General features: G+C 43.3%; 2 non-coding genes and 2 pseudogenes across 2 annotated transcripts; all 4 read left to right on the top strand.

The window, feature by feature from the left end:
• The first annotated feature begins 1,126 nt into the window (after positions 1 to 1,126).
• LOC138668133 (U2 spliceosomal RNA) lies at positions 1,127 to 1,345 on the top strand (annotated as a pseudogene).
• A 6,279-nt stretch (positions 1,346 to 7,624) lies between these two features.
• On the top strand, positions 7,625 to 7,803 carry LOC138668076 (U2 spliceosomal RNA; annotated as a pseudogene).
• Positions 7,804 to 14,117: 6,314 nt separating this feature from the next.
• Positions 14,118 to 14,304, top strand: LOC138668112 (U2 spliceosomal RNA). The gene has a single exon (XR_011319088.1). It is a non-coding gene; the product is annotated as a U2 spliceosomal RNA (small nuclear RNA).
• Positions 14,305 to 20,645: 6,341 nt separating this feature from the next.
• LOC138668121 (U2 spliceosomal RNA) lies at positions 20,646 to 20,836 on the top strand. The gene has a single exon (XR_011319094.1). It is a non-coding gene; the product is annotated as a U2 spliceosomal RNA (small nuclear RNA).
• Positions 20,837 to 27,182: the final 6,346 nt, after the last annotated feature.

Raw genomic sequence — 27,182 nt, forward strand, 5'->3', positions numbered from 1 at the left:
TGTGGTGTTGCCGATTTTTTTGTATGTAGCAGTAGTGTTTCCACCAGGGTATATGTGTGTGAGGAGTTTGAATAGGATTCTGTTTGTGTTTTTATGGAATTCAAAGATGGAGAGGGCTAGGAGAGAAATTTTGGTGAAGAGATTGGAGAAAGGTGGGTTGGGTTTTCCAAATTTGGAAGTTTTTTTTGGTGTGAATATTGTTGTGTATGTGCTGAAAGTGATAAGGGCGGATGGGAAATTTTCATCTATGTGTAGGTATTTATTTGGAGCGTATCTGTTTAAGTTGAAATGGAGAGAAAGGGATTTGAGGTGTCCGGTTGCTTTTGAGGTTCCTGTATGGTATGTGTGGGTTTATAAGTTTTTGGTGAAGTATGAGTTGTGTGATGTGGATGTAAGACTAGTGGAAAAGAAGAAGGCTGTGTATAGAATGATTGAGTGTAGAGAGATAGAGTGTGATATCAATATGGTTAGAGGAGCTGATGTACAAAAGGTGTGGAAGAAAGTACGGATGGATGGTATGACAAACAGACAGAGTGAGATTGTGTGGCAGTCATTGCATGGAGTGTTACCAGTAAGAGAGTTTCAGAGAAATAGGGGTTTAGTGAGGAGTGAGAGGTGTCCGAGAGAAGGTTGTGGTGGGTGTGAAAGTGTAATACATGTGTTTTGGAATTGTCAGTACGCTAGAGATGTGATTGGAAGAATGGGTCCTTTGTGCAAAGAACTGTGTGGTGTGAATTTTTTATCCTTTGAGTTGTTCATGTTTGGTTTAGGGTTGTGTGATGGAGTGAAGGAGAGAGTGTTGTGGTTAATGCTTGCATGTATAAAGGAAGTGTTATGGGATGTGAGAAATGTGCATGTGTTCAAGAGGAAGAATATTGAGGTTAGAAATACCGTGAAGGTGATTTTGGGGAAGATATATGTTTGTTTTTTGTGGGATAAGAAAAGGAAGGGGGAGGTGGATGCGGAAGGAATTTGGAAGGTTAAAAAGTGGAGATATTTTGTTAATACTTCTTGATTTGTTCTTTTGTTATGTAAATATGTATTTTGAAAAAAGAAAGATTTTTCCGATGATGATGGGAACGGCTTTTTGTGTTTCAATTTTGACACAGCTGTTTGGGTATGTTTCTTCGGTTTTGGATTTCTAGACCGTGAAATTCCCCATCTGAGGGAGAAAAAAAAAAAAAAAAAAAAATCTGTTCTTATCAGTTTAATATCTGATACGTCCCCTATTTGGGGACCATATATTAAATGGATTTTTAGAACAGGGAGCTGGAAATGGAGCTTGCTCTGTCCACTCCACGCATTGACCCGTTATTGCAGTATCTCCGGGAACAGTGCACCCCTTCTCTGATCCGGTTTCCAAAAACAGATTGAATTGAAATCAGCCCAGCAAGTTGTCATTGAACACTTTCTGAGAATTCTTTTCAGGGTCAAAGAAGCACGTTTCAGGTGGCAAATGTAGCAATATGCTCAATTTCACTGGACCGTTTGCAACATTTCCTGTGCCTTGCTTTCACCTGTGCATGTTCAGCATTGGATTGCATCCAATATGCAATCAATCAATCAATCAATCAATCAAGCAATCAAGCAATCAAGCAATCTTTGCTGGTTGCAACAGGTGTGTTAAGATGTAGGCCCGAATGAGGCCTTTGTAACAGTGTTGCTAATATATTGTGCCAACTACAAAATTAGGCCCCTGCCTGCCTGCTGTCTGTCAGCATGAAGTGTTTAAATTGAAGTATCCTACGAGTAGTTCGGCCATACATACTACATTTGTGACCGCATGCACAAATTCCTTTGTAAAACATTGGCTCCCTCTTGTGGACCACTGACTTTTAATTATGTGGTGTATGATATGTATTTCAATAAAGAAGGAAAAATGGTGTCTGTGATGATCTTGAATGTGCTAGTCTTGTCTATTTTGTCTTGTACTGTGTGAGTAGTATTCTAATGCTTTTGACCAACTGGGTGCGCTGCTGCTGCTGCCTGCCTGCAGTAGATAGAATCTGTGCACGGAACCTTCACCTGCTGCTGCTGTCACAATGGGGCCTTCAGCCATTGACTCCGGAACTCTCACGTGTCACAATGGGCTCTGGACTTATCTAAGGCAGAGAAAAATGGCGCCGTCTTCAGTCTGCTGCTGGAACAGCAGCAGACCACATGGTAGGGGGATTGTCTTTTTTTTTTTAAAGGGGCAATTTGCAGACTTGCACTAATAGTTGCACTCTGGAGCGCCAAAGGGATGGAGGGTGTGTTCAGATGGGCGGAGTTATGCAGATCAGGCGGAGTTATGCAGATTAGGCGGAGTTAGGCAGATTTTTTAAAAACGCGTTGGGTCCAACTTGAACACACCCCCACACACCCCCACACACCCCCCACACACCCCCACACACACCAGAACTGCCATTTGAGAAGGCATCCAGAGTTTAGAAAAAAAATGTTTTCCCCTGGGCAATCATCTTTTGGGCTCTCTCCACAGTGGGTCCTGGTTGTAGGCCATGGGGCGTCCGGAGTGGCAAACCATTTCAGGCTATCGCTTCTCGGCCTTTTGGCTAAGATCAAGTGCAGTATGTCTTGGTCTGGCCATAAGGCTGTGCTGTAAGGAGTGGAGGAAAGAGAAGGCGATCTTAAGGAAGATGGGAGTGGTAGTCCGCTTCGCAGGGACCGGTGACGCCCGGGTCCGTAATGGATTTCGTATTGATGTCGCGCAGGAGAAGAGGATGCATTTCTCGCTGGGATATTTGGTAAATATGATCCTTTATGACACGCTGAAGGTGAAGAAGGAGGACATTGTCTGCCTGCAAGAATTCAGGAAAGATGGACGGTATGTACTGATTTTCTCATCTGCTGGAGCCTGCCAGAACTTATACAGAGCACTGAGAGACCATGCTGATAATGCCCTACTCACAGGACTGACATTTACTGTCCTTTATTCTAGAGGGGACATACCCCTAGTAGTTTTCATGCACAATCCTTTTGTGCCCCTGGAGGAAATTGTGAAATTTCTGAAAAGACACTGCTCCTATGTCCAGTACGCCCACAGAGTCATCAGCATGGAGTCTGGGCTCTGGACAGGGAAGCATAAATTTTTTGTCCGTTTTGGTGTGGACCCTCAGGGCCCTGGGGGGATCCATTATCCCCCTCTGAACTTCTCTATTGGGAGGGATAGTGGGTATTTGTTTTTCCCTGAAGCCCCCTTCTACTGCAGGAGATGCAATGAATATGGACACATTGTGGATAACTGCCCCACTGCAATGCTCTGCAGAAAATGTAATTTGCCTGGACATTATGCAAAAGACTGCCCTAACCCCATAGTGTGTAATGGCTGTGGGGAGGCAGGACATATGTACAGGGAATGTAGAGCAAACAGTGCTGCTGGAGCCAGGCTGTATGCCCAGGTAGCGTCTGCCAGCCCTACATTCTCTGGTGGCAATGCTCTGCAGGAACGCCGACCTCATGGCATTATTACTGAGAGAAAAATCTCCCCTGCAGCTGCAGGTAATCAGCTTACCTCAGGTAATCAGCAGCCAGCTGTGTGTGACTCCCCCAGAGCTCCAGACACTGAGGGGAGAGCGGGGGGCGTGGCTACAGAGGCTGAGGAATCTGTGACTGCACAGGAGGTGTCAAAGGGGGCGGAGCTAGAAACGGAGCTCAGCTCCCAGCTCCCAGGACATCTCTCTGCCTGCGGGGAGGGAGACATGGAGGTGTCACTGAATAAAACACCTCACTGGGACACAATGCAGACAGAGGAGGAGGAGGAGGATGGCAGTGACAGTGAGTGTGAAGTGAAGGAGCAGGGGGACTTCACAGCAGCAGTGAGGCCAGCACATGAAGCCAGTGGCCAAGCTGTGAAGAAGCCCCGCCTGGCATACCATTATGCAGATGAGAATAGTGCAAGTCCCATCAGTGACAGGGAGTACCCTGACATCAGCTTCTCCCCTGACATGGCTTTTTTAGAGGGGGTTCCTTCTCCCAGCTGTTACCAGTCCGCCTGCCTGCCTCCAGAAGGACAAGGCTGACACAGAAGTGGTGGGTATGTAAAAACTTACATAAAAAAGTGCTGATATGGCTGCCAAAGCTGCACTTAATGTCGTATCCCTGAATGTGAGGCAGATAAAATCTAAAGGACGCAGGTCTACTGTGCTGAAATATATGAAAAATCTGGGAGCCGACATTTACTGCCTGCAGGAGTGCGGATTATCGGAAGTTCCGAATGATCAGGACTGGCCTCATGGACAGCACATATGGTCTGGGTCACATGTAAATAAAAATGATGGTGTGGGGATCCTGCTGGGGAACAAGCAGTACTGTATGGACAGTTATACAGTGGTGGAGGTGGGGCGGTGTATTATAGCTGTAATTAGGTATAGGGGGTGGCGGGTTAGAGTGGTCAATGTATATAGTCCTACTGCAAAGGAAGAGCGTCTTGCTCTGTTAGAGAAATTATCTTTGTTTTTGCCAGGAAAGATTCCTACAATTTTTGTTGGTGACTTTAATTGTGTCACAGATGATACCGGTGATGTAACCGGTAAAAAATTATCTCATTTAATTTCTGATTTTTCCTTTTTAGATGCCGCAATGGTAAGTTCAGACAATCCTCCACCTACGTACAGGGCAGATAGAGGGGGGATTGAGTCAAGAATTGACAGGATGTTTTTTTCCAAAAATTTTGAATGTTTTAAGTTTGAACAAGGTTCGGTCCCCTTTTCAGACCACGAGTACTTGAGGGGTCTGTTCCAAGAGAAGGGGAGGTTTGTGCATGGCAGGGGTGTATGGAAGCTGAATGTGAGGCTGCTGGAGGATGAAAGAGTGATGAGTGATTTTAAGAAGAAGTATGAAAGATGGGGGTACTGTAAAAATTTTGTTTGCATGTTTGCATGTGTGTTGGAATGGTGGGATTGGGTAAAGCAGGAAATAAAAAAATTCTTCAGAAAATGGGGCTATAAAAAAGCTGCCATGTATAGAAATAAATTCAAAGATTTAAATATGCGGATTGAATGGCTGAGAAAATGCAGTATGTCTGGGATTGATGTGAATGACCTATTAGTGGAAGCAAAAAATGAGCTAAAATGTCTGATTGAGAGAAAGGGAAAAGAAATTATGTACAGGACAAAAATAGAACATCTGGAAAAAAATGAAAAATGTACCAGATATTTCTTCAAAAAAATGAATGGTAAAAAAACGGACATGGATGAGTTATTGGACGAGAATGATAAGAGTGTAACTGGAGAGGGTGTGATGAAGGAGGTAAAGGGTTTCTATGGCAGACTATATGACAAAAAATGGATTGACTCTGGATTGATGATTGAGGTGTTAGGCAGTATGGAGAGAAAATTAGATAAGGATGAATGTGAGGATCTGTGTGATGATGTGATTCTGGATGAGGTAAAAAAGGTGGTGTTTAGTGCTCAGAAAAATAAAACACCAGGAAAAGATGGATTACCAATAGAATTGTATGTGAAAGCGTGGGAGTGCATGGGTGCGGATCTGACTGAAGTATGCAAGTATATGTGGGAGAATGGAGAATTGTGTGAATCAATGAAGGAAGGTGTGGTTGTGCTCATCTATAAAAAAGGGGAAAAGAAAAAATTGGGGAATTGGAGGCCAATTACACTGCTAAATTCGGACTATAAAGTGTATAGTAAAATACTAGCGAATCGTATGCGTGAAGTAATTGGTAAAGTTGTGGAAGATGACCAAGTATGTGCTGTGCCTGGGAGATGTATAAATGATAACCTGATGTTGTTGAGAGATATACTGGGTGACTGCAAAGATAGGAAGCAGAAGTGTATGGTGTTGGCTTTGGATTTTGAGAAAGCTTTCGATAGAGTGTCGCATGTGTTTATGTTCGAAGTGCTGAAAAAAATGGGTTTCCCCAAAAAATTCTTAGATGGTGTGAGATGTCTGTATGAGAAGGTGTCGAGTGAAATTTTAGTGAATGGATGGTTGAGTGATAAATTCCTGATCAGATCAGGAGTCAGACAAGGGTGCCCTATGTCCCCTGTACTGTTTATTAGTGTCATTGAACCACTGCTATGTTTGATTAGAAGAGAGAAACTCATAAGAGGAATGTTAATACCTGGAAGTAAAGGAATGAATGCTAAAGTACTGGGATATATGGATGATGTGGTGATTGTGAGTGAAAGTATTGCGTCAATGAGTAGAGTGAAATTATTATTGGATTTTTTCTGTGGTGCGTCTGCTTTTAGGGTAAATTGGGATAAATGTTGTTTTAAATGTTTTGGCGATAGCAGAATTAGGATGGATGGTGTGACATGTATGGAAGGACCAATAAAAGTGCTGGGTGTATGGTTTAATGAGGATCTAAGGGGTACAGAAAGCTGGGATGAGTGTGGTTCACGAATAGAGAAAAAGTTGAATTTTTGGCGTATGCGTGACCTGACATTGAATGGGAAGGTACTCATAATTAAGGCAGTGATACTGCCCATTTTGCTGTATGTGGCTGGAGTTTTTCCATCTCCATACAAAAAAATAAAAAGAGTACAAAAATTAATATTTACATTCTTTTGGGGAAGTAAAATGGAAAAATTAAAAAGAGAACACCTATATAAAACATGTGAGAATGGTGGTATGGATTTCCCAGACATTGAAATTTTTTTGAGCCTCAATTATATTAAAACAGTGGTAGTCTTAATGGGGAAAAGAAACAAAGGGGCGTATATGGTACGATATATGGCTGGATGGATGTTGTATGGGTTATGTTGGGTGAAAAGAGATGGAAGCGTGCCTGTCGCATTTAAGTGTCCTGTGTGGTATGATGTGATTGAGAGGTTTATTAGGAAGAATGATCTGTTGGCTGTGACTATGAATGAGTTTAAGAAACCAAAAGAAGTAAGGAAGAAAATGAGAGCAAATGAGATTGAATGTAACATCAACGATTTGAGGTTCAATGAGGTAACGGATACATGGGAAAAGTTGGGTACAAGTGGAATGTCAAATAAACAGAAGGATGTAGTATGGATGGCCATGCATGATATACTGCCTGTAAGAGAGGTGCAAAAAAGAAGGGATCTGATTAGAACGAATGTATGTCCGAGAGATGGGTGCGGTGCGAGTGAAACTGTGAGACATGTGATGTGGGACTGTGATTATGCGTATAGTGTGTGGAAAGGTGTGGGTGGTCTTTGTAAAGAACTAGCAGGTGTAAATTACATTAATTGGAGGGTAGCAATGTTTGGAATGGGGGCATGTGGTAAGATGAATGAAAGAATTTTATGGCTGATAATGGTATGTGTAATGGAAAGCTTATGGGATGTGAGAAATTTGGGATTATTCAAGAGAAAAATGATCCCTGTAAATGATTGTATAAGGTTAATACTATCTAGACTATATGTGATGTACAAATGGGACAAGAGTAGAGGTGGTGAAGGATTGGACGCTGAAGGCATCTGGAAGGTCATGAAATGGCATTATCTGGTGAAGTACCAGTAACTCCAGAACCCTAGTGTGTTCATTGTTTATCATACATGTTATTTCTATCCCTGTTTTTGGAAATATTCTTGAGTTTAAAAAATAAAGAATAACCATGATGATGAGTTATATTTAAGCAACAACAATGAGTTTTTCGGAAGACTTACATACTGTTGTTTATAAAACAACCTGAATGGTTTTAAAAAAAAAAAAAAAAAATCTGTTCTTATCAGTTTAATATCTGATACGTCCCCTATTTGGGGACCATATATTAAATGGATTTTTAGAACAGGGAGCTGGAAATGGAGCTTGCTCTGTCCACTCCACGCATTGACCCGTTATTGCAGTATCTCCGGGAACAGTGCACCCCTTCTCTGATCCGGTTTCCAAAAACAGATTGAATTGAAATCAGCCCAGCAAGTTGTCATTGAACACTTTCTGAGAATTCTTTTCAGGGTCAAAGAAGCACGTTTCAGGTGGCAAATGTAGCAATTTGCTCAATTTCACTGGACCGTTTGCAACATTTCCTGTGCCTTGCTTTCACCTGTGCATGTTCAGCATTGGATTGCATCCAATATGCAATCAATCAATCAATCAATCAAGCAATCAAGCAATCTTTGCTGGTTGCAACAGGTGTGTTAAGATGTAGGCCCGAATGAGGCCTTTGTAACAGTGTTGCTAATATATTGTGCCAACTACAAAATTAGGCCCCTGCCTGCTGTCTGTCAGCATGAAGTGTTTAAATTGAAGTATCCTACGAGTAGTTCGGCCATACATACTACATTTGTGACCGCATGCACAAATTCCTTTGTAAAACATTGGCTCCCTCTTGTGGACCACTGACTTTTAATTATGTGGTGTATGATATGTATTTCAATAAAGAAGGAAAAATGGTGTCTGTGATGATCTTGAATGTGCTAGTCTTGTCTATTTTGTCTTGTACTGTGTGAGTAGTATTCTAATGCTTTTGACCAACTGGGTGCGCTGCTGCTGCTGCCTGCCTGCAGTAGATAGAATCTGTGCACGGAACCTTCACCTGCTGCTGCTGTCACAATGGGGCCTTCAGCCATTGACTCCGGAACTCTCACGTGTCACAATGGGCTCTGGACTTATCTAAGGCAGAGAAAAATGGCGCCGTCTTCAGTCTGCTGCTGGAACAGCAGCAGACCACATGGTAGGGGGATTGTCTTTTTTTTTTTAAAGGGGCAATTTGCAGACTTGCACTAATAGTTGCACTCTGGAGCGCCAAAGGGATGGAGGGTGTGTTCAGATGGGCGGAGTTATGCAGATCAGGCGGAGTTATGCAGATTAGGCGGAGTTAGGCAGATTTTTTAAAAACGCGTTGGGTCCAACTTGAACACACCCCCACACACCCCCACACACCCCCCACACACCCCCACACACACCAGAACTGCCATTTGAGAAGGCATCCAGAGTTTAGAAAAAAAATGTCTTCCCCTGGGCAATCATCTTTTGGGCTCTCTCCACAGTGGGTCCTGGTTGTAGGCCATGGGGCGTCCGGAGTGGCAAACCATTTCAGGCTATCGCTTCTCGGCCTTTTGGCTGCGATCTTGTGTCGCGGTCAGGGGGTGCGAGTGATTCCTGGCAGCGTGCTGCTGATTTGCTACTGCGGTCTTTGTACCGGCAGAGAAGACTGAAGAGGTGAAGATGTTCATCAAGAATACCATTCGTGTGATCGTGGAAGGAAGTGCCCGAAATAATGTGGTTTTCGTGGTTCGTGACCTGCTGGAGGAAAAGGCTGGAGCCCACCGGACGGACATTTTCAGCGTTAACGAGTTCCGGAATCAAGGTACATATGATGTTACCTTTGTGAGTGAGGCAGTTTGCTTAACTATCTTTGAGTGGCTCAGAAGTCATGATGGTGATCCATGCCTGGAGGGAGTGCGGGTGGAGCCTTTGTTTGGGCTAATGGAGAAAGTTGTAACTGTGACGGTGTATAACCCTTACACTGAAGTAAGTTTGCTGGAGCAGTTCCTGGCTCGTTATTGCGAGTATGTGAAGGGTGGAGAAAAGCAAAAAAATTGCTTGGGGATCTTTAATTGTAAATACGTGTTTCGTGTGAAACTGAGGAGAGACCCAAGTTGTTTGGGAGGTTTCGCCCATCCCCCGGCGAACTTTTCGGTAGCAGGGCAAAGGGGCTTCCTGACATATGCAGGGCAGCCTCTATACTGTAGAAAGTGTTTTCAGTTTGGGCACCTACAGAGTACCTGTGAGAAAAGTATGGTTTGCCGCAATTGTAAACAAGAGGGCCATATGGCGGCTCAGTGTCCAATGCCACGTGAGTGTGACCAGTGTGGAGACATAGGGCACCTGTATAGGGACTGTCCATATGCTGGGCCGAGGAGGCCAACCAGAGAGGAGGAGAGGCGGGAGGAGGAAGGAAAAAAGCGTGAGGAGCGGAGGCAGGAGGAGGAGAAAAAGAGAGAGGAGGAGGTAAAGAAACGGGAAGAGGAAAGCAAGTCTTCTGCGCAGCGGAGCGCTGAAATAATTCCGCCCTCTATGGTTGAGAGACGGCGGGATAGAAGGCAGGAGGACAAGGAGGCTGAAAGGAGGAAGGAGGAGCTGGAGGACAAATTATTTTGGAGAGCCGCAAAGCAGGAAGAGCGTGCTATGACTAATAAAAGTAAGAAAAAAAAGGAGGTTCCAGTTATTAATACAGAGGAGTTGGGTGCGCTGATGGATTTTGATACTTCTGGGGCGGAGGAGTTGGTTGATCCTGTGATTCCTGAATCGGATCCGAGAAATATAGGTGCTTTTTCCTCACAAGAGGAGCCTGGAGGTCGAAAGTGTCCCAGGGAGGGTGGTGGGGAAAATTTTGACTTTGAGGTTCCAGAAGCAGGAGTGCCCCAGAGGAAGGTTGGGCGGAAGAAGTCACGTGTGGAGGAGTGTATGGAGGTCAGCGGCTCTGAAAGCTGCGCGGCGCAGATGGTGGAGGAGGACAGTGGCGACACTGCTTAGCTATGTGCTTTTTTTTTCTAAGCGTTTTTGTACATAGCTTTTGCCGTTAAAATGTGTTTTGTATATTGCAGTTGCTTTAAAATGTTTTTTTTTTTTTTTTTTTTTCATATAAGTTGTTTAATGTCCTTTTTGTAGGTTGTTTGCTTTAGTGTTTTTGGTTCTGTGTATATGATGGGGTTTATAATTATATCACAAAATGTGAGGGTCTTTAAAAATAGGTTGCGGCGGGCGGCTATTTTGGATTTTTTTGCAACACAAAATGCAGGAATTTTTTGTTTGCAGGAGTGTGGGATTGTGGATGATGTGAAGGGGAGTGAATGGCCTCATGGTGCGTCTGTGTGGTCAGGGAGTGCTTGTAATAAAAATGATGGTGTGGGTTTTTTAGTGAAGGGAAGTGATGTGAGTTTGTGTGACTATATGGTGATTGAGGTTGGAAGGTGTGTGTTGGCTAATTTTGAGTTTAGAAATGTTCGTTTTTGTGTTATTAATGTATATGCGCCTGTGGAAAAACAGGAACGTAAAGTGTTATTTGAAAAAATTAAGTTTTTTATTCCTGGGAGAGTGCCTGTAGTGTTAGTGGGTGATATGAACTGTGATGTGGGAAGTGTGAATGTGGATGTGGCAGGGAAAGTGTTAATGGATATGGTGAGTGATTTTGGTTTAAGGGATATGCAGTGTGCATGCAAGATAGCGCCGTTGTTAAATACTTTTTTTTCTGATAGTGGGAGGGTGGCGTCTAGGTTAGATCATTGTTTTGTGTCTAAAAATATGATTCCTGTTAGTTATGCACAGGAGAGTGTGGTTTTTTCGGATCATGTGTGTATGAAGTGTGAATTGGATTTGCATGTTAATGAGGTGGCTGGGAAAGGTGTGTGGAAGCTGAATGTGAGTTTGCTGGAAGGAGGGGGTGTGAGAGAGGAGTATAAAAGAATTTATGCAGATTGGTGTGGATGCAGGAGTGATTTCAGAAGCGTGTGTGAATGGTGGGATTGGGTTAAATGGAAAACCAAGAGTTTTTTTAAAAAACTCGGGTACAAGTGTGCGGCTGCAAAGAGGAAAAGGTTTGTTTTTTTAAATGTAAGATTGAGCGTGTTGTATAAGTTGAGGGCGGGAGGGATGGATGTGAGTGAAGATTTGGTGAAAGTGAAAAAAGAAGTGGATGATTTTTTGTTAGAAAGAGGGAGGAGTATTGTGTATAGGGCCAAGATAGAGAATTTGGAGAAGAATGAGAAGTGTTCGCGTTTTTTCTTTAAAAAAGTTTTTGGGAAAAGACAGAGTATGAGTGTTTTGAATGGGATGGATGGAAATGAAGTGAGTGGTGTGGACTTGTGTGAGGAAGTGGCAAAGTTTTATGATGATTTGTATGCTGTGAAATGGAGGGATGAAGGTTTGGAGAGTGAGGTGCTGAGTGGTTTGGAAAATAGTTTGAATAAGATAGAAAGAGAAAGTTTGATGGGTGATGTGACAGATGAAGAAGTATGGAAGGTGGTGTGTAGTATGGCGTTGAATAAAACACCGGGGGAGGATGGTTTACCGGTGGAATTTTATCGTGTGATGTGGGATGTGATTGGGAAGGATTTTGTGGATGTATGTAAGTATATGTGGGCGAATGCAGAGGTGGCAAATGGTATGCGTGCAGGGGTGGTTGTGTTATTGCCAAAAAAGGGTGATTTGAAAAATCTTAAAAACTGGAGGCCGATCACATTGTTGAATTGTGATTATAAGATTTATGCGAAGCTTTTGGCCAACAGGATGCGTGGCGTGGTTGGGAGTGTGGTGGGTGAGGAGCAATGTTGTGCGGTGCCTGGAAGACGAATACATGGAAGTTTGTGTATGTTGAGAGATTGTTTATGGGACTGCATGAGTCGTAAGAAGGGGGTTTATGTGTTGAGTTTGGATTTTGAGAAGGCGTATGATAGGTTGGCGCATGGTTTTTTGTTTAGTGTGTTGGTGAGGATGGGATTTCCTTCTGAGTTTGTTGAGAGAGTGAGAAGTTTGTATAAGAATATTTATAGTTGTGTGTTGTTGAATGGAAATGTGGGGAGGAGAGTAAATGTGTTTTCGGGTGTTCGGCAGGGGTGCCCTTTGTCCCCTATCGTATTTATTTGTGCAATTGAGCCATTGTTATGTCTGTTGAGAAGAGATAAGGTGATTCGGGGTGTGCAAGTACCGGGGGGTGGGGGGAGAGAGTGGAAGATGAGTGCTTATATGGATGATGTGTGTGTGTTGTGTGATTCAGAGTGTTCGGTACGGCGTGTGAAGTTGTTGGTTTCTATTTTTTGTGGAGCTTCTGCTTTTAAAGTGAATTGGGAGAAGAGTGAGTGTAAGAATTTTGGGGGGAGGAGTCTGAGCGATGATGTTGGAGTGAATGTGGTGAGTGGACCGATAAAGGTTTTGGGCGTGAAATTTTCGGAGAAATTGGATGGAGAGGAAAGCTGGGTGGATGTGAGAGAGAGAGTGGAGCGTAAGTTAAATTTTTGGAATTTGAGGGATCTTACGTTTTTTGGTAAAATTTTAGTTATTAAGAGTGTTGTGTTACCTATTTTTTTGTATGTTGCGATGGTTTTTCCACCAAGCTACATGTGTGTTAGAAGATTAAATAGGGTTTTGTTTGTCTTTTTTTGGGGTTCATGTATGGAGCGTGCTAGGAGAGAAATTGTTATGAAGAGTTTGGATAAGGGGGGACTGGGTTTCCCAAATTTGAATGTATTTTTTGGCGTGAATATTATGGTGTTTGTATTAGGTGTGATTAGGATGGATGGGAAGTATGCATGTATGTGCAGGTTTTTGTTTGGAAATTTCTTGTTTCGTTTGAAATGGCGTGAAAGAGATCTTAGGAGCCCAGTGGCTTTTGAGGTTCCTGTGTGGTATGTGTGGGTTTACAAATTTTTAGTGAAGTATGAACTCTGTGATGTGGATGTGAGATTGTTAGAAAAGAAGAAAGCTGTATATAAGATGATTGAGTGTAGAGAGATGGAATGTGACATTGGACAAGTTTACAGGCTGTCCTTACCAGATCTTAAAGTGGTAAGAGGGGATGATGTGCAGAAAGTATGGAAGAAGGTACGGATGAATGGTATGACAAACAGGCAGAGTGAGATTGTATGGCAGTCATTGCATGGGGTGTTACCGGTGAGGGAGTTTCAGAAAAATCGGGGTTTAGTGAGGAGTGAGAAGTGTCCGAGGAGTGGATGTGGTGGAAGTGAGAGCGTGGTGCATTTGTTTTGGAATTGTCAGTACGCTAGAAGTGTGATTGCAGGGTTGGGTCGTTTGTGTAAGGAACTGTGTGAGGTGAATCTGTTGTCTTTTGAGCTTTTTATGTTTGGATTGGGTATGTGTGGGGAAAAGGAGAGAGTATTGTGGTTAATGATGGCATGTATAAAAGAGGTTTTGTGGGATGTGAGGAATATATATGTGTTTAAAAGGAAGGATATTGAAGTTAAAAATTGCATAAAAATTATTTTGGGAAAATTGTATTTTTGTTTTGTGTGTGATCAGAGGAGGAGAGGGGAGGTGGATGCAGAGGGAGTTTGGAAAACCAAAAAGTGGAAACATTTTGTTTAATGTATCTTGAGTTTTTTTGTGTTGTTAACAAATATATTTTGTTGTGTTTTCCAGTGATGATGGGAATGGCGGTTACATTGTGTATGTGGCTTGCTGTTTTGGGAGATGAGTTCCATAAAGTTGTGGAGTCTTGACTGTGGAACTTCCCATCTGAGGGAAAAAAAAAAAAAAAAAAAATCTGTTCTTATCAGTTTAATATCTGATACGTCCCCTATTTGGGGACCATATATTAAATGGATTTTTAGAACAGGGAGCTGGAAATGGAGCTTGCTCTGTCCACTCCACGCATTGACCCGTTATTGCAGTATCTCCGGGAACAGTGCACCCCTTCTCTGATCCGGTTTCCAAAAACAGATTGAATTGAAATCAGCCCAGCAAGTTGTCATTGAACACTTTCTGAGAATTCTTTTCAGGGTCAAAGAAGCACGTTTCAGGTGGCAAATGTAGCAATTTGCTCAATTTCACTGGACCGTTTGCAACATTTCCTGTGCCTTGCTTTCACCTGTGCATGTTCAGCATTGGATTGCATCCAATATGCAATCAATCAATCAATCAATCAAGCAATCAAGCAATCAAGCAATCTTTGCTGGTTGCAACAGGTGTGTTAAGATGTAGGCCCGAATGAGGCCTTTGTAACAGTGTTGCTAATATATTGTGCCAACTACAAAATTAGGCCCCTGCCTGCTGTCTGTCAGCATGAAGTGTTTAAATTGAAGTATCCTACGAGTAGTTCGGCCATACATACTACATTTGTGACCGCATGCACAAATTCCTTTGTAAAACATTGGCTCCCTCTTGTGGACCACTGACTTTTAATTATGTGGTGTATGATATGTATTTCAATAAAGAAGGAAAAATGGTGTCTGTGATGATCTTGAATGTGCTAGTCTTGTCTATTTTGTCTTGTACTGTGTGAGTAGTATTCTAATGCTTTTGACCAACTGGGTGCGCTGCTGCTGCTGCCTGCCTGCAGTAGATAGAATCTGTGCACGGAACCTTCACCTGCTGCTGCTGTCACAATGGGGCCTTCAGCCATTGACTCCGGAACTCTCACGTGTCACAATGGGCTCTGGACTTATCTAAGGCAGAGAAAAATGGCGCCGTCTTCAGTCTGCTGCTGGAACAGCAGCAGACCACATGGTAGGGGGATTGTCTTTTTTTTTTTAAAGGGGCAATTTGCAGACTTGCACTAATAGTTGCACTCTGGAGCGCCAAAGGGATGGAGGGTGTGTTCAGATGGGCGGAGTTATGCAGATCAGGCGGAGTTATGCAGATTAGGCGGAGTTAGGCAGATTTTTTAAAAACGCGTTGGGTCCAACTTGAACACACCCCCACACACCCCCACACACCCCCCACACACCCCCACACACACCAGAACTGCCATTTGAGAAGGCATCCAGAGTTTAGAAAAAAAATGTCTTCCCCTGGGCAATCATCTTTTGGGCTCTCTCCACAGTGGGTCCTGGTTGTAGGCCATGGGGCGTCCGGAGTGGCAAACCATTTCAGGCTATCGCTTCTCGGCCTTTTGGCTGCGATCTTGTGTTGCGGTCAGGGGGTGCGAGTGATTCCTGGCAGCGTGCTGCTGATTTGCTACTGCGGTCTTTGTACCGGCAGAGAAGACTGAAGAGGTGAAGATGTTCATCAAGAATACCATTCGTGTGGTCGTGGAAGGAAGTGCCCGAAATAATGTGGTTTTCGTGGTTCGTGACCTGCTGGAGGAAAAGGCTGGAGCCCACCGGACGGACATTTTCAGCGTTAACGAGTTCCGGAATCAAGGTACATATGATGTTACCTTTGTGAGTGAGGCAGTTTGCTTAACTATCTTTGAGTGGCTCAGAAGTCATGATGGTGATCCATGCCTGGAGGGAGTGCGGGTGGAGCCTTTGTTTGGGCTAATGGAGAAAGTTGTAACTGTGACGGTGTATAACCCTTACACTGAAGTAAGTTTGCTGGAGCAGTTCCTGGCTCGTTATTGCGAGTATGTGAAGGGTGGAGAAAAGCAAAAAAATTGCTTGGGGATCTTTAATTGTAAATACGTGTTTCGTGTGAAACTGAGGAGAGACCCAAGTTGTTTGGGAGGTTTCGCCCATCCCCCGGCGAACTTTTCGGTAGCAGGGCAAAGGGGCTTCCTGACATATGCAGGGCAGCCTCTATACTGTAGGAAGTGTTTTCAGTTTGGGCACCTACAGAGTACCTGTGAGAAAAGTATGGTTTGCCGCAATTGTAAACAGGAGGGCCATATGGCGGCTCAGTGTCCAATGCCACGTGAGTGTGACCAGTGTGGAGACATAGGGCACCTGTATAGGGACTGTCCGTATGCTGGGCCGAGGAGGCCAACCAGAGAGGAGGAGAGGCGGGAGGAGGAAGGAAAAAAGCGTGAGGAGCGGAGGCAGGAGGAGGAGAAAAAGAGAGAGGAGGAGGTAAAGAAACGGGAAGAGGAGAGGAGGCGGGAGGAAAGCAAGTCTTCTGCGCAGCGGAGCGCTGAAATAATTCCGCCCTCTATGGTTGAGAGACGGCGGGATAGAAGGCAGGAGGACAAGGAGGCTGAAAGGAGGAAGGAGGAGCTGGAGGACAAATTATTTTGGAGAGCCGCAAAGCAGGAAGAGCGTGCTATGACTAATAAAAGTAAGAAAAAAAAGGAGGTTCCAGTTATTAATACAGAGGAGTTGGGTGCGCTGATGGATTTTGATACTTTTGGGGCGGAGGAGTTGGTTGATCCTGTGATTCCTGAATCGGACCCGAGAAATATAGGTGCTTTTTCCTCACAAGAGGAGCCTGGAGGTCGAAAGTGTCCCAGGGAGGGTGGTGGGGAAAATTTTGACTTTGAGGTTCCAGAAGCAGGAATGCCCCAGAGAAAAGTTGGGCGGAAGAAGTCACGTGTGGAGGAGTGTATGGAGGTCAGCGGCTCTGAAAGCTGCGCGGCGCAGATGGTGGAGGAGGACAGTGGCGACACTGCTTAGTTATGTGCTTTTTTTTTCTAAGCGTTTTTGTACATAGCTTTTGCCGTTAAAATGTGTTTTGTATATTGCAGTTGCTTTAAAATGTTTTTTTTTTTTTTTTTTTTTTTTCATATAAGTTGTTTAATGTCCTTTTTGTAGGTTGTTCGTTTTAGTGTTTTTGTTTCTGTGTATATTATGGGGTTTATAATTATATCACAAAATGTGAGGGTCTTTAAAAATAGGTTGCGGCGGGCGGCTATTTTGGATTTTTTTGCAACACAAAATGCAGGAATTTTTTGTTTGCAGGAGTGTGGGATTGTGGATGATGTGAAGGGGAGTGAATGGCCTCATGGTGCGTCTGTGTGGTCAGGGAGTGCTTGTAATAAAAATGATGGTGTGGGTTTTTTAGTGAAGGGAAGTGATGTGAGTTTGTGTGACTATATGGTGATTGAGGTTGGAAGGTGTGTGTTGGCTAATTTTGAGTTTAGAAATGTTCGTTTTTGTGTTATTAATGTATATGCGCCTGTGGAAAAACAGGAGCGTAAAGTTTTATTTGAAAAAATTAAGTTTTTTATTCCTGGGAGAGTGCCTGTAGTGTTAGTGGGTGATATGAACTGTGATGTGGGAAGTGTGAATGTGGATGTGGCAGGGAAAGTGTTAATGGATATGGTGAGTGATTTTGGTTTAAGGGATATGCAGTGTGCATGCAAGATAGCGCCGTTGTTAAATACTTTTTTTTCTGATAGTGGGAGGGTGGCGTCTAGGTTAGATCATTGTTTTGTGTCTAAAAATATGATTCCTGTGAGTTATGCACAGGAGAGTGTGGTTTTTTCGGATCATGTGTGTATGAAGTGTGAATTGGATTTGCATGTTAATGAGGTGGCTGGGAAAGGTGTGTGGAAGCTGAATGTGAGTTTGCTGGAAGGAGGGGGTGTGAGAGAGGAGTATAAAAGAATTTATGCAGATTGGTGTGGATGCAGGAGTGATTTCAGAAGCGTGTGTGAATGGTGGGATTGGGTTAAATGGAAAACCAAGAGTTTTTTTAAAAAACTCGGGTACAAGTGTGCGGCTGCAAAGAGGAAAAGGTTTGTTTTTTTAAATGCAAGATTGAGCGTGTTGTATAAGTTGAGGGCCGGAGGGATGGATGTGAGTGAAGATTTGGTGAAAGTGAAAAAAGAAGTGGATGATTTTTTGTTAGAAAGAGGGAGGAGTATTGTGTATAGGGCCAAGATAGAGAATTTGGAGAAGAATGAGAAGTGTTCGCGTTTTTTCTTTAAAAAAGTTTTTGGGAAAAGACAGAGTATGAGTGTTTTGAATGGGATGGATGGAAATGAAGTGAGTGGTGTGGACTTGTGTGAGGAAGTGGCAAAGTTTTATGATGATTTGTATGCTGTGAAATGGAGGGATGAAGGTTTGGAGAGTGAGGTGCTGAGTGGTTTGGAAAATAGTTTGAATAAGATAGAAAGGGAAAGTTTGATGGGTGATGTGACAGATGAAGAAGTATGGAAGGTGGTGTGTAGTATGGCGTTGAATAAAACACCGGGGGAGGATGGTTTACCGGTGGAATTTTATCGTGTGATGTGGGATGTGATTGGGAAGGATTTTGTGGATGTATGTAAGTATATGTGGGCGAATGCAGAGATAGCAAATGGTATGCGTGCAGGGGTGGTTGTGTTATTGCCAAAAAAGGGTGATTTGAAAAATCTTAAAAACTGGAGGCCGATCACATTGTTAAATTGTGATTATAAGATTTATGCGAAGCTTTTGGCCAACAGGATGCGTGGCGTGGTTGGGAGTGTGGTGGGTGAGGAGCAATGTTGTGCGGTGCCTGGAAGACGAATACATGGAAGTTTGTGTATGTTGAGAGATTGTTTATGGGACTGCATGAGTCGTAAGAAGGGGGTTTATGTGTTGAGTTTGGACTTTGAGAAGGCGTATGATAGGTTGGCGCATGGTTTTTTGTTTAGTGTGTTGGTGAGGATGGGATTTCCTTCTGAATTTGTTGAGAGAGTGAGAAGTTTGTATAAGAATATTTATAGTTGTGTGTTGTTGAATGGAAATGTGGGGAGGAGAGTAAATGTGTTTTCGGGTGTTCGGCAGGGGTGCCCTTTGTCCCCTATCGTATTTATTTGTGCAATTGAGCCATTGTTATGTCTGTTGAGAAGAGATAAGGTGATTCGGGGTGTGCAAGTACCGGGGGGTGGGGGGAGAGAGTGGAAGATGAGTGCTTATATGGATGATGTGTGTGTGTTGTGTGATTCAGAGTGTTCGGTACGGCGTGTGAAGTTGTTGGTTTCTTTTTTTTGTGGAGCTTCTGCTTTTAAAGTGAATTGGGAGAAGAGTGAGTGTAAGAATTTTGGGGGGAGGAGTCTGAGCGATGATGTTGGAGTGAATGTGGTGAGTGGACCGATAAAGGTTTTGGGCGTGAAATTTTCGGAGAAACTGGATGGAGAGGAAAGCTGGGTGGATGTGAGAGAGAGAGTGGAGCGTAAGTTAAATTTTTGGAATTTGAGGGATCTTACGTTTTTTGGTAAAATTTTAGTTATTAAGAGTGTTGTGTTACCTATTTTTTTGTATGTTGCGTTGGTTTTTCCACCAAGTTACATGTGTGTCAGAAGATTAAATAGGGTTTTGTTTGTCTTTTTTTGGGGTTCATGTATGGAGCGTGCTAGGAGAGAAATTGTTATGAAGAGTTTGGATAAGGGGGGACTGGGTTTCCCAAATTTGAATGTATTTTTTGGCGTGAATATTATGGTGTTTGTATTAGGTGTGATTAGGATGGATGGGAAGTATGCATGTATGTGCAGGTTTTTGTTTGGAAATTTCTTGTTTCGTTTGAAATGGCGTGAAAGAGATCTTAGGAGCCCAGTGGCTTTTGAGGTTCCTGTGTGGTATGTGTGAGTTTACAAATTTTTAGTGAAGTATGAACTCTGTGATGTGGATGTGAGATTGTTAGAAAAGAAGAAAGCTGTATATAAGATGATTGAGTGTAGAGAGATGGAATGTGACATTGGACAAGTTTACAGGCTGTCCTTACCAGATCTTAAAGTGGTAAGAGGGGATGATGTGCAGAAAGTATGGAAGAAGGTACGGATGAATGGTATGACAAACAGGCAGAGTGAGATTGTATGGCAGTCATTGCATGGGGTGTTACCGGTGAGGGAGTTTCAGAAAAATCGGGGTTTAGTGAGGAGTGAGAAGTGTCCGAGGAGTGGATGTGGTGGAAGTGAGAGCGTGGTGCATTTGTTTTGGAATTGTCAGTACGCTAGAAGTGTGATTGCAGGGTTGGGTCGTTTGTGTAAGGAGCTGTGTGAGGTGAATCTGTTGTCTTTTGAGCTTTTTATGTTTGGATTGGGTATGTGCGGGGAAAAGGAGAGAGTATTGTGGTTAATGATGGCATGTATAAAAGAGGTTTTGTGGGATGTGAGGAATATATATGTGTTTAAAAGGAAGGATATTGAAGTTAAAAATTGCATAAAAATTATTTTGGGAAAATTGTATTTTTGTTTTGTGTGTGATCAGAGGAGGAGAGGGGAGGTGGATGCAGAGGGAGTTTGTAAAACCAAAAAGTGGAAACATTTTGTTTAAATGTATCTTGAGTTTTTTTGTGTTGTTAACAAATATATTTTGTTGTGTTTTCCAGTGATGATGGGAATGGCGGTTACATTGTGTATGTGGCTTGCTGTTTTGGGAGATGAGTTCCATAAAGTTGTGGAGTCTTGACTGTGGAACTTCCCATCTGAGGAAAAAAAAAAAAAAAAAAAAAAAAATCTGTTCTTATCAGTTTAATATCTGATACGTCCCCTATTTGGGGACCATATATTAAATGGATTTTTAGAACAGGGAGCTGGAAATGGAGCTTGCTCTGTCCACTCCACGCATTGACCCGTTATTGCAGTATCTCCGGGAACAGTGCACCCCTTCTCTGATCCGGTTTCCAAAAACAGATTGAATTGAAATCAGCCCAGCAAGTTGTCATTTAACACTTTCTGAGAATTCTTTTCAGGGTCAAAGAAGCACGTTTCAGGTGGCAAATGTAGCAATTTGCTCAATTTCACTGGACCGTTTGCAACATTTCCTGTGCCTTGCTTTCACCTGTGCATGTTCAGCATTGGATTGCATCCAATATGCAATCAATCAAGCAATCAATCAAGCAATCTTTGCTGGTTGCAACAGGTGTGTTAAGATGTAGGCCCGAATGAGGCCTTTGTAACAGTGTTGCTAATATATTGTGCCATCTACAAAATTAGGCCCCTGCCTGCTGTCTGTCAGCATGAAGTGTTTAAATTGAAGTATCCTACGAGTAGTTCGGCCATACATACTACATTTGTGACCGCATGCACAAATTCCTTTGTAAAACATTGGCTCCCTCTTGTGGACCACTACTGACTTTTAATTATGTGGTGTATGATATGTATTTCAATAAAGAAGGAAAAATGGTGTCTGTGATGGATGATCTTGAATGTGCTAGTCTTGTCTATTTTGTCTTGTACTGTGTGAGTAGTATTCTAATGCTTTTGACCAACTAGGTGCGCTGCTGCTGCTGCCTGCCTGCCTGCCTGCCTGCCTGCCTGCAGTAGATAGAATCTGTGCACGGAACCTTCACCTGCTGCTGTCACAATGGGGCCTTCAGCCATTGACTCCGGAACTCTCACGTGTCACAATGGGCTCTGGACTTATCTAAGGCAGAGAAAAATGGCGCCGTCTTCAGTCTGCTGCTGGAACAGCAGCAGACCACATGGTAGGGGGATTGTCTTTTTTTTAAAGGGGCAATTTGCAGACTTGCACTAATAGTTGCACTCTGGAGCGCCAAAGGGATGGAGGGTGTGTTCAGATGGGCGGAGTTATGCAGATCAGGCGGAGTTATGCAGATTAGGCGGAGTTAGGCAGATTTTTTAAAAACGCGTTGGGCCCAACTTGAACACACCCCCACACACCCCCACACACCCCCCACACACCCCCACACACACCAGAACTGCCATTTGAGAAGGCATCCAGAGTTTAGAAAAAAAATGTCTTCCCCTGGGCAATCATCTTTTGGGCTCTCTCCACAGTGGGTCCTGGTTGTAGGCCATGGGGCGTCCGGAGTGGCAAACCATTTCAGGCTATCGCTTCTCGGCCTTTTGGCTGCGATCTTGTGTCGCGGTCAGGGGGTGCGAGTGATTCCTGGCAGCGTGCTGCTGATTTGCTACTGCGGTCTTTGTACCGGCAGAGAAGACTGAAGAGGTGAAGATGTTCATCAAGAATACCATTCGTGTGGTCGTGGAAGGAAGTGCCAGAAATAATGTGGTTTTCGTGGTTCGTGACCTGCTGGAGGAAAAGGCTGGAGCTCACCGGACGGACATTTTCAGCGTTAACGAGTTCCGGAATCAAGGTACATATGATGTTACCTTTGTGAGTGAGTCAGTTTGCTTAACTATCTTTGAGTGGCTCAGAAGTCATGATGGTGATCCATGCCTGGAGGGAGTGCGGGTGGAGCCTTTGTTTGGGCTAATGGAGAAAGTTGTAACTGTGACGGTGTATAACCCTTACACTGAAGTAAGTTTGCTGGAGCAGTTCCTGGCTCGTTATTGCGAGTATGTGAAGGGTGGAGAGAAGCAAAAAAATTGCTTGGGGATCTTTAACTGTAAATACGTGTTTCGTGTGAAACTGAGGAGAGACCCAAGTTGTTTGGGAGGTTTCGCCCATCCCCCGGCGAACTTTTCGGTAGCAGGGCAAAGGGGCTTCCTGACATATGCAGGGCAGCCTCTATACTGTAGGAAGTGTTTTCAGTTTGGGCACCTACAGAGTACCTGTGAGAAAAGTATGGTTTGCCGCAATTGTAAACAGGAGGGCCATATGGCGGCTCAGTGTCCAATGCCACGTGAGTGTGACCAGTGTGGAGACATAGGGCACCTGTATAGGGACTGTCCATATGCTGGGCCGAGGAGGCCAACCAGAGAGGAGAAGAGGCGGGAGGAGGAAGAAAAAAAGCGTGAGGAGCGGAGGCAGGAGGAGGAGAAAAAGAGAGAGGAGGAGGTAAAGAAACGGGAAGAGGAGAGGAGGCGGGAGGAAAGCAAGTCTTCTGCGCAGCAGAGCGCTGAAATAATTCCGCCCTCTATGGTTGAGAGACGGCGGGATAGAAGGCAGGAGGACAAGGAGGCTGAAAGGAGGAAGGAGGAGCTGGAGGACAAATTATTTTGGAGAGCCGCAAAGCAGGAAGAGCGTGCTATGACTAATAAAAGTAAGAAAAAAAAGGAGGTTCCAGTTATTAATACAGAGGAGTTGGGTGCGCTGATGGATTTTGATACTTCTGGGGCGGAGGAGATGGTTGATCCTGTGATTCCGGAATCTGACCCAAGAAATATAGGTGCTTTTTCCTCACAAGAGGAGCCTGGAGGTCGAAAGTGTCCCAGGGAGGGTGGTGGGGAAAATTTTGACTTTGAGGTTCCAGAAGCAGGAGTGCCCCAGAGGAAGGTTGGGCGGAAGAAGTCACGTGTGGAGGAGTGTATGGAGGTCAGCGGCTCTGAAAGCTGCGCGGCGCAGATGGTGGAGGAGGACAGTGGCGACACTGCTTAGCTATGTGCTTTTTTTTTCAGTAGCTAAGCGTTTTTGTACATAGCTTTTGCCGTTAAAATGTGTTTTGTATATTGCAGTTGCTTTAAAATGTTTTTTTTTTTTTTTTTTTCTCATATAAGTTGTTTAATGTCCTTTTTGTAGGTTGTTTGCTTTAGTGTTTTTGTTTCTGTGTATTATGGGTTTTGTAATTATATCTCAAAATGTGAGGGTCTTTAAAAATAGGTTGCGGCGGGCGGCTATTTTGGATTTTTTTGCAACACAAAATGCAGGAATTTTTTGTTTGCAGGAGTGTGGGATTGTGGATGATGTGAAGGGGAGTGAATGGCCTCATGGTGCGTCTGTGTGGTCAGGGAGTGCTTGTAATAAAAATGATGGTGTGGGTTTTTTAGTGAAGGGAAATGATGTGAGTTTGTGTGACTATATGGTGATTGAGGTTGGAAGGTGTGTGTTGGCTAATTTTGAGTTTAGAAATGTTCGTTTTTGTGTTATTAATGTATATGCGCCTGTGGAAAAACAGGAGCGTAAAGTTTTATTTGAAAAAATTAAGTTTTTTATTCCTGGGAGAGTGCCTGTAGTGTTAGTGGGTGATATGAACTGTGATGTGGGAAGTGTGAATGTGGATGTGGCAGGGAAAGTGTTAATGGATATGGTGAGTGATTTTGGTTTAAAAGATATGCAGTGTGCATGCAAGATAGCGCCGTTGTTAAATACGTTTTTTTCTGATAGTGGGAGGGTGGCGTCTAGACTGGATTTTTGTTTTGTGTCTAAAAATCTGATTCCTGTTAGTTATGCACAGGAGAGTGTGGTTTTTTCGGATCATGTGTGTATGAAGTGTGAATTGGATTTGCATGTTAATGAGGTGGCTGGGAAAGGTGTGTGGAAGCTGAATGTGAGTTTGCTGGAAGGAGGGGGTGTGAGAGAGGAGTATAAAAGAATTTATGCAGATTGGTGTGGATGCAGGAGTGATTTCAGAAGCGTGTGTGAATGGTGGGATTGGGTTAAATGGAAAACCAAGAGTTTTTTTAAAAAACTCGGGTACAAGTGTGCGGCTGCAAAGAGGAAAAGGTTTGTTTTTTTAAATGCAAGATTGAGCGTGTTGTATAAGTTGAGGGCCGGAGGGATGGATGTGAGTGAAGATTTGGTGAAAGTGAAAAAAGAAGTGGATGATTTTTTGTTAGAAAGAGGGAGGAGTATTGTGTATAGGGCCAAGATAGAGAATTTGGAGAAGAATGAGAAGTGTTCGCGTTTTTTCTTTAAAAAAGTTTTTGGGAAAAGACAGAGTATGAGTGTTTTGAATGGGATGGATGGAAATGAAGTGAGTGGTGTGGACTTGTGTGAGGAAGTGGCAAAGTTTTATGATGATTTGTATGCTGTGAAATGGAGGGATGAAGGTTTGGAGAGTGAGGTGCTGAGTGGTTTGGAAAATAGTTTGAATAAGATAGAAAGGGAAAGTTTGATGGGCGATGTGACAGATGAAGAAGTATGGAAGGTGGTGTGTAGTATGGCGTTGAATAAAACACCGGGGGAGGATGGTTTACCGGTGGAATTTTATCGTGTGATGTGGGATGTGATTGGGAAGGATTTTGTGGATGTATGTAAGTATATGTGGGCGAATGCAGAGGTGGCAAATGGTATGCGTGCAGGGGTGGTTGTGTTATTGCCAAAAAAGGGTGATTTGAAAAATCTTAAAAACTGGAGGCCGATCACATTGTTGAATTGTGATTATAAGATTTATGCGAAGCTTTTGGCCAACAGGATGCGTGGTGTGGTTGGGAGTGTGGTGGGTGAGGAGCAATGTTGTGCGGTGCCTGGAAGACGAATACATGGAAGTTTGTGTATGTTGAGAGATTGTTTATGGGACTGCATGAGTCGTAAGAAGGGGGTGTATGTGTTGAGTTTGGATTTTGAGAAGGCGTATGATAGGTTGGCGCATGGTTTTTTGTTTAGTGTGTTGGTGAGGATGGGATTTCCTTCTGAGTTTGTTGAGAGAGTGAGAAGTTTGTATAAGAATATTTATAGTTGTGTGTTGTTGAATGGAAATGTGGGGAGGAGAGTAAATGTGTTTTCGGGTGTTCGGCAGGGGTGCCCTTTGTCCCCTATCGTATTTATTTGTGCAATTGAGCCATTGTTATGTCTGTTGAGAAAAGATAAGGTGATTCAGGGTGTGCAAGTACCGGGGGGTGGGGGGAGAGAGTGGAAGATGAGTGGTTATATGGATGATGTGTGTGTGTTGTGTGATTCAGAGTGTTCGGTACGGCGTGTGAAGTTGTTGGTTTCTATTTTTTGTGGAGCTTCTGCTTTTAAAGTGAATTGGGAGAAGAGTGAGTGTAAGAATTTTGGGGGGAGGAGTCTGAGCGATGATGTTGGAGTGAATGTGGTGAGTGGACCGATAAAGGTTTTGGGCGTGAAATTTTCGGAGAAACTGGATGGAGAGGAAAGCTGGGTGGATGTGAGAGAGAGAGTGGAGCGTAAGTTAAATTTTTGGAATTTGAGGGATCTTACGTTTTTTGGTAAAATTTTAGTTATTAAGAGTGTTGTGTTACCTATTTTTTTGTATGTTGCGATGGTTTTTCCACCAAGCTACATGTGTGTTAGAAGATTAAATAGGGTTTTGTTTGTCTTTTTTTGGGGTTCATGTATGGAGCGTGCTAGGAGAGAAATTGTTATGAAGAGTTTGGATAAGGGGGGACTGGGTTTCCCAAATTTGAATGTATTTTTTGGCGTGAATACTATGGTGTTTGTATTAGGTGTGATTAGGATGGATGGGAAGTATGCATGTATGTGCAGGTTTTTGTTTGGAAATTACTTGTTTCGTTTGAAATGGCGTGAAAGAGATCTTAGGAGCCCAGTGGCTTTTGAGGTTCCTGTGTGGTATGTGTGGGTTTACAAATTTTTAGTGAAGTATGAACTCTGTGATGTGGATGTGAGATTGTTAGAAAAGAAGAAAGCTGTATATAAGATGATTGAGTGTAGAGAGATGGAATGTGACATTGGACAAGTTTACAGGCTGTCCTTACCAGATCTTAAAGTGGTAAGAGGGGATGATGTGCAGAAAGTATGGAAGAAGGTACGGATGAATGGTATGACAAACAGGCAGAGTGAGATTGTATGGCAGTCATTGCATGGGGTGTTACCGGTGAGGGAGTTTCAGAAAAATCGGGGTTTAGTGAGGAGTGAGAAGTGTCCGAGGAGTGGATGTGGTGGAAGTGAGAGCGTGGTGCATTTGTTTTGGAATTGTCAGTACGCTAGAAGTGTGATTGCAGGGTTGGGTCGTTTGTGTAAGGAGCTGTGTGAGGTGAATCTGTTGTCTTTTGAGCTTTTTATGTTTGGATTGGGTATGTGTGGGGAAAAGGAGAGAGTATTGTGGTTAATGATGGCATGTATAAAAGAGGTTTTGTGGGATGTGAGGAATATATATGTGTTTAAAAGGAAGGATATTGAAGTTAAAAATTGCATAAAAATTATTTTGGGAAAATTGTATTTTTGTTTTGTGTGTGATCAGAGGAGGAGAGGGGAGGTGGATGCAGAGGGAGTTTGGAAAACCAAAAAGTGGAAACATTTTGTTTAATGTATCTTGAGTTTTTTTGTGTTGTTAACAAATATATTTTGTTATGTTTTCCAGTGATGATGGGAATGGCGGTTACATTGTGTATGTGGCTTGCTGTTTTGGGAGATGAGTTCCATAAAGTTGTGGAGTCTTGACTGTGGAAC

The sequence above is a fragment of the Ranitomeya imitator genome, chromosome 2 (assembly GCF_032444005.1).
Source record: "Ranitomeya imitator isolate aRanImi1 chromosome 2, aRanImi1.pri, whole genome shotgun sequence".
NCBI classification, from domain to species: domain Eukaryota; kingdom Metazoa; phylum Chordata; class Amphibia; order Anura; family Dendrobatidae; genus Ranitomeya; species Ranitomeya imitator.